This window comes from Cervus elaphus, chromosome X (assembly GCF_910594005.1).
Source record: "Cervus elaphus chromosome X, mCerEla1.1, whole genome shotgun sequence".
Classification (NCBI taxonomy): Eukaryota; Metazoa; Chordata; class Mammalia; order Artiodactyla; family Cervidae; genus Cervus; species Cervus elaphus.
In genome coordinates, this window is record NC_057848.1 from 159,630,524 (window position 1) to 159,643,650 (window position 13,127).

The following is a 13,127-nucleotide window of genomic DNA, read 5'->3' on the forward strand; positions in this document are numbered from 1 at the left end:
CTCATTAGAGCTGGGAAAATTCCTTTCAGGTGATTAACCACAATGTAGGACTAGGAGGAAATGATCTCTTGCTCATTTATAATTGTGTGTTATCTGACAATTATTTTTTAATTTATGTATTTTTGAAAAAATTTTTAAAAATTAAGAAATTACACATTATGTGACAAATACCAGCCAGTTTGAATCAGACACATTTTGCATATTTTTTTTCCTAATGTTACTTTGTACCACATGAAATTGAAATGCTATCTTTGTCCCAAACCTATTCTCCTTCCTCTGTCTTTACTTCTCTTCTTCCCCAGAAGCAACCTCCACCATGGATTTGGCAATGGGCTTCCCTGGTGGCTCAGATGGTAAAGAAACTGCCTGCAATGCAGGAGACCCAGGTTCAATCCCTGGGTCAGGAAGATCCCCTGGAGAAGGGAATGGTAACCCACTCCAGTATTCTTGCCTGGAAAATCCCTTAGACAGAGGAGACTGGAGGGCTACAGTCCATGGTGTCATGAAGAGTTGGGCACAACCACTTTTTACTCTGTGTTTATACTTTCATCATGTACATATGTATTCACAAATGATATTACTACTGTTTTTTGGTAGTTTTTCCTCTACATTGACACAGATAGTGTTATATGAAGCACATGATATAAACTTGCTTTTTTCACTCAATTTTATGATTTTTGCCTTAATAAGGCATATCTAATTGATAAACTAATTCTCGTTTCTTTTTCTTTCCTATGCTTTATAGACTTTGCTTCACTACCTTGATGACAGACAAGGGAAAGGATGAGGGGGTGGTGTCTGAAAACTAATGTTATTTACTTGCTAAAGGTGATAAAAAGTTACCTCTTGAAACAAGATGGTCTGCTTAGAGTTGGGAAGATGGCTAGTCTAACCTAGAAGAAACAAACTGGTCACTTGGTGCTGATTTCACATAAAGAGTTCTGTAACATCAGGGTGTTTGCACTCATGTTACAGTAATGATCTCTAAGTCAACGGAGCTCAAGCTTACTGTAGCCAGTAAGGACTCAGTGGATCTTTCCTCTTCTGATTGTCATCCCTAGGAGGCCTGGATTTGTGCATGCTGTTTCCCAGTTTGAACCTAAACTGGGGGAAATGCAAGAGAGGTATTTGCTGGTGCAGGAAGTCCAGAGCCAATCCCACTGTCATCACATTCTCCTGCCCTGCATCAGGTGACCACGAAATTAAAATTTGTTTTTTTCCTTCAGTTTAAGCATGGATAGGTTTTCACTGGGACTAAATTATGGTATCTGCTTATGGAAAGGTATTATGGGTTGACTTGTGTTCCCCTCCGGAATATGTTTAAGTCCTAACTACCCAGTACCTCAGAATGTGATGTTATTTGGAAGTAGGGTCACCATAGATGAAGTAGTTAGGTAGAGATGAGATCATAATGGAGTAGGATGGGCCCTTAATCCAGTATGTCTGGTGTCCTTACAAGAAGAAGAGACAAGAGACACACAGGGAGAACTTCATGAGCTAAAAGGCAGAGAATAAAGTGATGGATCTATAAACCCAGGGGTGTGGAGGGTTGCTGGCAACCACCAGAGGCTAGAAGAGGCAAGGAAGGATTCATTCCTAGAGCCCTCAGAGGGAGCATGACCCTGCTGATATCATGATTTTGGAATTCTAGGTTCCAGAATGTTTGTGGTACTGTTACAGAAGCCCTAGGAGACGAATACAAATGAAAATGAAGAGTAATTTAGCTCAACTCAATATGTTAAAGAGAGCACCCATAACATGTAAGTAAACTGATTATTCTGGAAATGTTAAGGGATTAGTAGTCTAGTTAACTGAATTTTCTGGTTTGAGCATTAACCAGCTTACTCTGTAATTTCTACCAACAGTACTACATGTACATGTTTAAACATCTGGGTTGTGAGTTATAATGAAACTAAAAAACCCATATGGCCACCAAGTTCCCTATAGATCCTATAATGTTACCATGTTCTTTTAAATAAAGACATTAAAGTACTGGGAAAAACTTGCAGATGAAAGACATATTTAACTGAACTAACTTCCAGGATTAAGAAGATAATGTGATATAATTGAAACTAAAGTTATATTGCCCTTAATTTTCCTCCTTCTTTGATATTTCATAAAACACTTTTAGATATTACAAATATATGCTCATTATAAATCTAGTTATGGTTGTTAGTCCAGTACTATAGAATAATTCAGTTTATTCCTTGCATTTCTTCTTCCTCTTTCACCACTTCCACTGTGGCCACCAGCACTGACATCAGCTGCCTCCCCGTCCACAACCTCCTCCTTCACAACTGCCTCCAGCACCACCGACTTCAACGCCGCCACCACCCTCACGCCATGCTTTAGGCAGCCTTTGTGTTGCTGGGTTGACCAAGAGTCCTCAAACATTTCCCAAAAACAGAGTCTACATATGCAGCAAGGTAAGGGACATAAAAGTTTACATGCAGTTCCTTAATATAAGGCAAAACATGAAATGGGAGATTCTTAAGATGCAAAAATAAAGTATGGTATTAGTCCAGATCCAGATGACTACTTTTAGCCACGGATGTCTTCAGCCATCATGATGAGTTTGGGGTAGATCTTCTATTAGGTAAGTCATTAACTACCCAATTCATTAAAAAACACAGCAGTCACACTGTCATTTTGAGTGATCTCTATTGACCAGGTTTTAGAACTTTTACATTAAGAGACAGCGTCTTATTGCTTTGATTTTTCCATTTTGTGTAGGATAGGCATGGATGATAGAGAAGAAGTATTTGATGATTTAATTCCTATTGTGATTCTGACAGTTGAAGCTACAAACAATTTTGAGTTTGAAAGTATGCATGTGTACTTATTTTTGTTATTTTCTTTGAAACGGTAATACAAATTTGGCCAGATCTACCAAACTTAGAGATTTATTTATTTATATACATATGTATGTATTTATATTGAAATATAGTTGCTGTACATTATATAAGTAACAGGTGTATAACATGGTGATTCATGGTAAAGGTTACACTTCATTTAGTTAATATAAAGTATTGGCTGTATTTCTTGTGTTGTAGCATACATGCTTGTAGCTTATTTTATACATAATAGTTGGTGCCAGATGTGTTTATTCTTTGCCCCAGTAATTCCACCTCTTAACATCGCTACTACAGATACACATGTACATGGAAGAAAGGCCATGTGGAGAAGGTTGCTCATATCCTAGAGTCCAACAGTAGGGCACTAGGTTGTGAGAAAGGCCTGTTTTACCAGAACACAGCCACATACAATCATTACATACGGGTTAAAGGCTGATTTTGTGCTACAGAGAGGAGCTGAGTGGTTATGACAGAGACTACATGGCCCATAAAACCTAAAGTAATTACTATCTGGCCCCTGGGGGGTAAAAAGGCTTATGAACCTCAGCTGTAAGTGATTCAATTAAAAAAAAATCATACATATGCTTGTATGGTACACTCAGATACAAGCACAAAACAGTTAAAGTACAAAATAGTTAAAAAATAAAACCCAAACCATGAGCTTCATTCCTAAGAATGCATAGGAGGGATGGTGTTCTTTTTCAGTCTGACAGTATTTCCCCTCAAGAGAAAAAGTGGGAAGCAAGATTGCTTCATTTTTAATTTACCTGACAAATATTCGTTGGGTGTATACTCAGGGGAAGGTACTCCAGGGACTCCAGGATGCAGAGACGAAGAAAGCATGATCCTTCTTCTTGGGGGCAAGGGAGTCAGACATGTTAAACAATTATGATACAAAATGATGAGTGCTGTAAGAAAGAGAAGGAAAAAGTGCTGTGGGAACGTCAGCAGTCACACAAAATGTGTGAATCTACCCAAGGCCTTTAAAAAAAATCATGAGAGGTTATTTACAAAAGGGTGTCAAGGTGAAATAAAAATTGCCAGTGAGACACGTTTTACTCTTTCTGAGCAAAGGAGGGTAATGAAAGAACACCTGTCTAATTTAAAACCTAAACAAATGGAGAGAGGTGAGAACCACTGGCTTCCCTTCCCCTGTGCTGAGTTTTAATTTTCACTTTAGATTAGTTCACATGGCTTGTTTTGGACACTGTTCTAACCAAGGTTTCCTTAGTATTGCTCAGATATGAAACAAATGGCAAAGATATAGGACAGTTCATCCATAAAGTAGAAAGTTCCAGATCACACCGTTTCCTAGATGGCCTCCATCTGCTCTGGCAGACCAACTCTCCACCCTTTCTACTCTCCTTTCAGGACTCAAAGGCTGACCTGCATGGATTCCATGAATACGCTTTCTGGCCTCTGGCTTCCTCTTGGGTTCAGCCAATGAGAAGACTTGGCTGATCACATGAAGGGGAAGGAGTGCAGTTCCAGGTATTTGTCTCCCCACTTTGTCCTGTAGAATCATGATATGCCGCATCCCTCTGCTGAAGGAAAGATGGGGCAGAGGGTACTTCATTGTTTCTGGTGATTTCCCTATTGCCTCCCACACATTTGTCAGCAATTTCTTTATAAAAGTCTCTTCACATTAGCCTAGCTGACTAATTTGAGCGATGCAGTATACTCCTGTAAGGTTGTTTCACAAATCAAAAATTTTATTCTGTTCCATGGCACTAATTTCCACAACCTTGTCTTCTAGCACACTCACACTCAGAACATCTGAGGCAGATGTTCTTTTGCCTCATTTATCCTGCTGTTGATTCCTTCTAGTGTTTTTCATTTCAGTTGTCATATTCTTTAACTCTGGTTGTTCTATTTTATATTTCTGATTCTTTGTTAGAAACTTGTAACTTCCCACTCTCTGCATCCATTCTTTTCCTGAGTTCTCGAATCATTTTTACGATCATTACTCTGAACTCTTTCTCGAAGTGGAGATGTTCTTCCAATTTTATTTTGTTCCTTCACCTGGAATATGTTCCATTGCCATCTCATTTTGTTTAAATTTCTATATTTTTACATATGTGGCAGGTGACATTTCTCGACTTTGGTGATGTGGCCTTCTATAGGGGATGTTCTGTGTGACCCCTCTTGTAGCCCAAGGGCCAGGGACCAGCTGGTCCAGGGTAGGTTTTGACCTGTGTTTGCAGACTCAGTTCCACAGGTTCCATGATTGCTCTTTACTTGTTTCTGGTGTCTGCCTCCTGGTCGATGAGGCTGGGTCTCAGCTGTCTGTGGGCTGTCAAGAGGTGGCTGTGGGCTCAGGAAGGCTTTAGGCAGCTTCTCTGTTGACTGGTGGGGCTGTGTTCTGACCCTGCGGTGGTTTGGCCTGAGGCATCCCAGCATAGGAGCCTACGGGCTGTTGGGTGGGGCCATCAGTGCTAATGAGCCAAGTAAGAGGTCCACCTGTAGCAGGAGTTCATATAGATAAACACTCACCCAGGATCTCCGCCACCAGCGTCCATGTCTTCAGGGAAGCCACAGCCACCACCCCCCTCCCTAGGAAACCCCCATGAGACCAGCAAATTGGTCTAGCCCAGGCTCCTTTGAAGTCACTGCTTTTGCCCTCTGTCCCAGTGAGTGTGAGACCTTGAATGCGCCCTCTAAGAGTGGAGTCTGTTTCCCCCAGTCACGTGCAGTTCGTGCACTTAAGCCCTGCTGGCCTTCAAAGCCAAGTGCTCTGGGGGCTTCTCCTCCCAAGGCTGGCCCCCCAGGCTGGGAACCTGACATGGGGCTCAGAACTCTTACTGCTGTGGAAGAACATACTTAACATAATTATTCTCCAGTTTGTGGGTCACCCACCTGGATGGTATGGGATTTGATTATATTCCAAGTGTGCCCCTCCTGCCATCTCATTGTAGTTTCTTCTTTATATCTTGGGATATAGAATATCTTTTTTGCAATGTTCCAGTCTTTTTTACTCAGTTATTCAACAGTTCCTTGTAATTTTGGTGTGCTTATGAGAAGAGGTGAGTTCACAGTCCTTCTAGTCTGCCATCTTGTCTCCAATTCAGTTTTGTGAGTCAGAAATCCAGATATGGCTTAGCAGAAGGCATTCACCAGGTTGCAGTGTTCAGTACAGTTCAGCTCAGTCATGTCCGACTCTTTGTGACCCCATGGACTACAGCACACCAGGTTTCCCTGTTCATCACCAACTCCCGGAGCTTACTCAAACTCATGTCCATCCAGTTGGTGATGCCGTCCAACCATCTCATCCTCTGTCCTCCCCTTCTCCTCCTGCCTTCAGTCTTTCCCAGCATCAGGGTCTTTTCCAATGAGTCAGTTCTTTGCATCAGATGGCCAGAGTATTGGAGTTTCAGCTTCGGCATCAGTCCTTCCAGAACATTCAGTACTGATTTCCTTTAGGATTGATTGGTTGGATATCCTTGCAGTCCAAGAGACTCTCAAGAGTCTTTTCCAACACCACAGCTCAAAAGCATCAATTCTTCGGCGCTCAGCTTTATTTATAGTCCAACTCTCACATCCATACATGACTACTGGAAAAACCATAGCCTTGACTAGACAGACCTTTGTTGGCAAAGTAATGTCTCTGCTTTTTATATGCTGTCTGGGTTGGTCATAGCTTTTCTTCCAAGGAGCAAGTGTCTTTTAATTTCATGGCTGCAGTCACCATCTGCAGTGATTTCGGAGCCCCAAAGTCTGTCACTGTATCCATTCTTTCCCCAGTGGTGGGACCAGATGCCATGATCTTAGTTTTCTGAATGTTGAGCTTGAAGCCAACTTTTTCACTGTCCTCTTTCACTTTCATCAAGAGGCTCTTTAGTTCTTCGCTTTCTGCCATAAGGGTGGTGTCGTCTGCATATCTGAGGTTATTGATATTTCTCCCAGCAGTCTTGATTCCAGCTTGTGCTTCATCCAGCCCAGCATTTCTCAGGATGTACTCTGCATATAAGTTAAATAAGCAGGGTGACAATATATAGCCTTGATGTATTCCTTTCCCACTTTGGAACCAGTCTGTTGTTCCATGTCCAGTTCTAATTTTTGCTTCTTGACCTGCATACAGATTTCTCAAGATGGTCTGGTATTCCCATTTCTTGAAGAATTTTCCACAGTTTGTTGTGATTCACACAGTCAAAGGCTTTGGCATAGTCAATAAAGCAGAAGTAGATATTTTTCTGGAACTCTCTTGCTTTTTGATGATCCAATGGATGTTGGCAATTTGATCTCTGGTTCCTCTGCCTTTTCTAAATCCAGCTTGAACATCTGGAAATTTACATACTATTGAAGCATGGCTTGGAGAATTTTGAGGATTACTTTGCTAGTGTGTAGATGAGTGCAATTGTGTGGTAGTTTAAGCATTCTTTGGCATTGCCTTTCTTTGGGATTGGAATGAAAACAGACCTTTTCCAGTCCTGTGGCCACTGCATTACTATAAACAAAGCTAGTGGAGGTGATGGAATTCTAGTTGAGCTATTTCAAATCCTAAAAGATGATGCAGTGAAAGTGGTGCACTCAATATGCCAGCAAATTTGGAAAACTCAGCAGTGGCCACAGGTTGCAGTATAGTTGTCTGCTAAGGCTGCTGTCATCTTGAAGCTCAAATGAGGAAGACAGTGGTAGAAATCACTGTCGCAGAACAGAAGGAAGAAAAAAAGAATGAAAAGAAATGAGGACAGTCTCTGGGACAACATAAAATTTACCAACATTTGCATTACAGAGTTCCCAGAAGGATGAGAGAGAGAACCAGGAGGATAAGAGAAAGAAAAAGCCTGGAAGATATTTGAAGAGATACTACTGAAAAACTCCCTAGCATGGGAAAGGAGAAAGCCCCCCAAGTCCAGGGAACTCAGAGAGTCACATACATGATTCACTCTTCTCCACAGTTTGACTTATGGTGCTCCTCCAAACTCAGGACCCCACACTGCTCTCCACGTCAGTACCTCTTCCTTCTTTCTGACTTACTGTCATCCTCCTCACGCAGGAACTGCACTTCACATCAAGTGACTATCTCCACATAGTTTTTGTCTTACAGTGCTTCTCCTCATCAGGAACCCGCACCTTCTCCGAGTGAGTATCTATGCCAAGGTTCTGACCTACGCACTTGTCCTCACTCAGGACCCTACACTGTGCGCCAAATGAGTATGTCTGCATCATTTCTGACATGCTGCGCTCTTCTGTACTACACCCAATTCCTCTCCAAATGAGTATCTCTGCCTACATGCTGATTTACTGCATTCCTCCCCACTCAAGACCTCCACTCGTCTCCAAGTGAGAATCTCTGCCCAGTTTTGGACCAATCAACTCCTCATCACTCACAACACCCGAACTGGCCATTGAGAACCTCTTGCTAATTTCTGACTTACTGCCCATCTTCTCAATCAGGAAACTCCCTTCTGTTTAACTTTGTATCACTGATTATTTTCTGACTTACTGGGTTCCTCCTCATTCAGGACCTCCTCTCTTTTCCAAGTGAGTATCACTGCCCAATTTCTGATATATGGCCAGATCCTCTTTCACATGACCCACTCCTTTCCATGTAAGAAACTCTTCCTAGTTTCTGACTTACTTCTGTCCCTTGTCAATCAAGAACTACACACATATAGAATTTAGTATTTCTACCTAATTTCTGAATTACTATTCTTCTGCTAACTCAGGATTACCATTCTATCCACCTGAGGGTCTCTTCCCAGATTTGAACTTTGGGCTCCTCCTCACTCAGGGCCCTTTACATCTCTCCAATGAGTATCACTGCATAGTGTCTAACTGACTGTGCTACTACTCATTCAAGACCTCTACTTGATTCCAAGTGAGGATGTCTGGCCATGTTCTGACCTATGTGCTCCTCCTCATTGAGGACTTCCTCTCCTCTCCAAGTGAGTATCCCTGCCCAATTTCTCATTGATGTGCTCCTCCTCACTCAACACCTTCCAGTCCTCTCCATGTTAGTATCTAAACCTAGCTTCTAAAATAGTGCGCTACTACTCACACAGGACCTACACCATTTCTACAAGTGAATATACCTGCCCAGTTGATCCTCTTTCACAACATGCACTCATTTCCAAGTGAGAACCTCTTCTTACTTTCTGACTTACTTCCCTCCATCTCAATCAGGAACTACTCACCTGTTCAATTTTGTATCTCTGCATAGTTTCCGACTTACTGAGTTCCTGCTCACTCAGGATCGCCACTTCTCTCCAAGTGAGTATCTCTTCCAGTTTTGACCTAACCCTCTTCCTCACTCAGGACCCTTCACTCCTCTCTAGTGAGTATCTCTGCTTAGTTTCTAGTTGACTGCCTGACTCCTGTCTCAGGACCAGCATTTCTTTCCAAGTCAGTACCTCTGCCCAGTTTCTGTCCTATGTGCTCTTCCTCAGTGAGGACCTCCTCTCCTCTCCAAGTGAGTATCCCTGCCCAGTTTCTCAACTATGCGCAACTCTTCCCTCAAGACCCTCCCGTCCTCTCCATGTTAGTATCCCTGCCTAGCTTCTAACTTATGTGCACTACTACTGACAAAGGATAACAACTGTTTTTCCAAGTGAGTATATCTGCCCACTTTGTGACCTATGGCTTGATCCTTTTTCACAACACCCACTCCTTTCCTAGTGAGAACCTCTTCCTAGTTTCTGAGTTACTTCCGTACTTCTCAGTCAGGGACTACACACTGGTAGAATTTGAATTTCTACCTAAATTGAAACGTACTGTTCTTTTGCTTACTCAGGATCTCCATTCTCTCCTCTTCTCCTCTCCAAGTGAACGTCTGCCACCTATGTGACCCCTTTCCCTCAGGACTTCCTCTCCTCTCCAAGTGAGTATCACTGCGCAGTTTCTTACCCATGCACAACTCTTTTCTCAAGACCCTCTAGTCCTCTCCATGTTAGTATTTCTTCTTAGCTTTCAACTTATTGTGCTACACAGCACCTCCACTTTTCTCCATGTGAGTACAGCTGCGCACTTTCTGACCTATGGCCTGTCCTCATTACAACACCCACTCCTCTCCAGGGAGAACCTCTTCTTAGTTTCTGACTTACTTCCCTCCTTCTCAGTCAGGGACTACTCACCTGTAGAATGTAGTAGTTCTACGTAATTTCTGACTTACTGTTCTTCTGCTCACTCAGGATTTCCATTCTCTCCACGTGAGGATCTCTTCCCAGATTTGAACGATGTGCTCCTCCTCACTCAGGGGCCTTCACACCTCTCCAATCAGAATCACTGCCTGGTTTCTAACTGACTGCACTGCTCCTATCTCAAGACCACCTCTTCTTTCCGAGTCAGTGTCTCTTCCCACTTTCTGACCTGTGTGCTCCTCCTCACTCAGGACCCTCTCTCCTCTCCAGGAGAGTATGTGTGCCCAGTTTCTCACCTATGTGGTTTTCCTCCCTCGGGACTTCCTCTCATCCCCGAGTGAGTATCCCCGCCCACTCTCTCACCTGTGCCCCACCCCTCACTCACAGCCTCCTTCCCTGTCCGTGTTAGCACCTCCGCCTTGTTTCTAAGTTAGTGCACTACTCCTCACAGGACCACAACTGTTTTCTAGGCAGAATATCTTTGCCTAGTTTCTGGCCTATGTGCTCCTCCTCCTTCAGGACTTTTCTCGTTTCCAAGTGAGTATCTCTGCTCAGTCTCTCACCTATGTGCAACTCCTCACTCAGGACACCCCAGGCCTCTCCCTGTTAGTATCTGTGCCTAGCTTCTGACTTAATGTGCTACTACTCACACATGACCACAGCTGTTTTCCAAGTGAGTATATCTGCACAGTTTCTGACCTATGGCTTGATCCTTTTTCACACTACCCACCCCTTTCCAAGAAGAACCTCTTCCTAGTTTCTGAATTACGTCCCTCCTTCTCAATCAGGAACTACACACCTGTAGAATTTGAATTTCTACCTAAATTGAAACTTACTGTTCTGCTGACTCAGGATCTCCATTCTCTCACATGAGTAGCTCTTCTCAGATTTGAACTCTGCACTCCTCCTCACTCAGGGCCCTTCACACCATTCCAGTGGGTATAACTGCCTAGTTTCTACCTAACTGTGCCCCTGCTTACTCAGGACCTCCTCTCATTTCCAAGTTGAATATCGTTGCCCAGTCTCTCACCTACCCACTCCTCACTCAAGACCCTCCTGCCCTCCCCATGTTAGTATATGTGCCTGGCTTCTACGTTAGGGCTCTACTTCTCACACAGGACCTCCACTCTTCTCCAAGTGAGTATATCTGCCCACTTTCTGACCTATGGCTTCATCCTTTTTCACAACAACCACTGCTTTCCAAGTGACAACCTCGTCCTTGTTCCTGACTTATTTCCCTCCTTAGCGGGGAGTAACAACACACCTGGAGAATTTAGAATTTCTACCTAAATTCTAACCTACTGTTCTCCTGGTGTCTCAGGATCTCCATTCTCTCTACGTGAGTATCTCTCCCTGATTTGATCTATGTTCTCCTGTTCACTCAAGGCCCTACACACCTCTCCAAAGAGTGTCACTGCCTAGTTGTAACTGCCTGCACTACTCCTTCCTCAAGACCACCTCTTCTTTCTGAGTCAGCAACTCTTCCTACTTTCTGCCCTATGTGCTCCATTCACTGAGGATCACCTCGCCTCGCTAACTATCTATCTCTGCCCGGTTTCTCACTGATGTGATCCTCCTCCCTCAGGACGTCCTCTCCTGGCCAAGTGAGTGTTCCTGCCCAATTTCTTACCTATAAGCTCCTCCTCACTCAAGACCCTCCAGTCCTATGTTAGTATCTCTGTCTTTGTCCCACCTTACTGTGCTAATACACACTCAGGACCTCCACTGTTTTCCAAGCCCATACATAGCCCACTTACTGATTTTTGTTTGTACAACTTTATCATTCTTCTAGAACACCCACTCCTTTCCCAGTGAGAACCTCTTCCTAGTTTCTGACTTACTTCCCTCCTCCTCGATTAGGAACTATGCTCCTGTAGAGACTAGTATTTCTACCTAATTTCTGACTTACTGTTCTCTGGTTCAGGCAAAATCTCTGTTCTCCCACGTGAGTATCTCTTCCCAGATTTGAACTATGTGATGCTCCCCACCCAGGGCCTTTTATGCCTCTCCAATGAGTAACACGACCTAGTTTCTAACTCACTCAGGACCTCTACTTGCTTCCAAGTGAGTATCACTGCCCACTTTCTCTCCTATGCGATTGGCCTCACTCAGGACACTCAGGTCCTGTCCAGGTTAGGCACTCTGGCTAGTGTCTAACATAGCATGCTAGTACACACAGGACCTCCCCTCCTCTCCAAGTGAGTGTATCGGAAAACTTTGTGACCTCTGGCCTGTCTTCTATCACATCACCGTCACCTTTCCAAGTGAGAATGTCTTTCTAGTTTCTGACTTCCCTCCTTCTTAATCAGGAACTACACACATATAGAATCTGGACTCCCGCCTAGTTTCTGACTTTCTATGCTCTTGCTCACTCGGGATCTCCACTTCTCTCCAAGTTAGTATCTCTTCTGGTTTTGACCTAACACCCTATTCTCACTTGGGACCTTTCACTCCTCTTCAAGGAGTAACTGCTTAGTTTCTAACTGACTGCGCTACTCCTACGTCAGGACAACTTCTTCTTTCCAGGTCATTATCTCTTCCCATTTTATGAGCTATGTGCTCCTCCTCACTCAAGACTACCACTGTCTCTGCCCAATTTCTCACCTCTGTGACCCTCTTCCCTCCGGACTTCCTCTCATCTCCAAGTGAGTATCACTGCCCAGTTTCTTACCTACTTTCTCCTTTCTCAAGACCCTCTAGTCCTCTCCATGTTAGTATCTCTTCTACCTTCCAACTTATAGCACGACTACTCACACAGCACCTCCACTTTTCTCCATGTGAGTACAGTTGCACACTTTCTGACCTATGGCCTGTCCTCTTTCTCAACACCCACTCCTTCCCAAGTAGGAACCACTTCTTACTTTCTGACTTCCTTCCTTCTTTCATCCTCAATCAGGAACTACACACATGTAGAATTTAGTAGTTCTACCCAATTTCTGAATTACTGTTCTTCTGATCACTCCGGATCTGCATTCTCTCAATGTGAGTATCTCTTCCCACATTGGAACTACGCGTTCCTCCTCACTCGGGGGCCTTCATACCTCTTGTCAGTACCACTGCCTGGTTTCTAACTGACTGCACTGCTCCTATCTCAAGTCCACCTCTTCTTTCTGAGTCAGTCTCTCTTCCCATTTTCTGACCTATGTTCTCCTCCTCACTCAGGATCACCTCTCTTCTCCAAGTGAGTATCTCT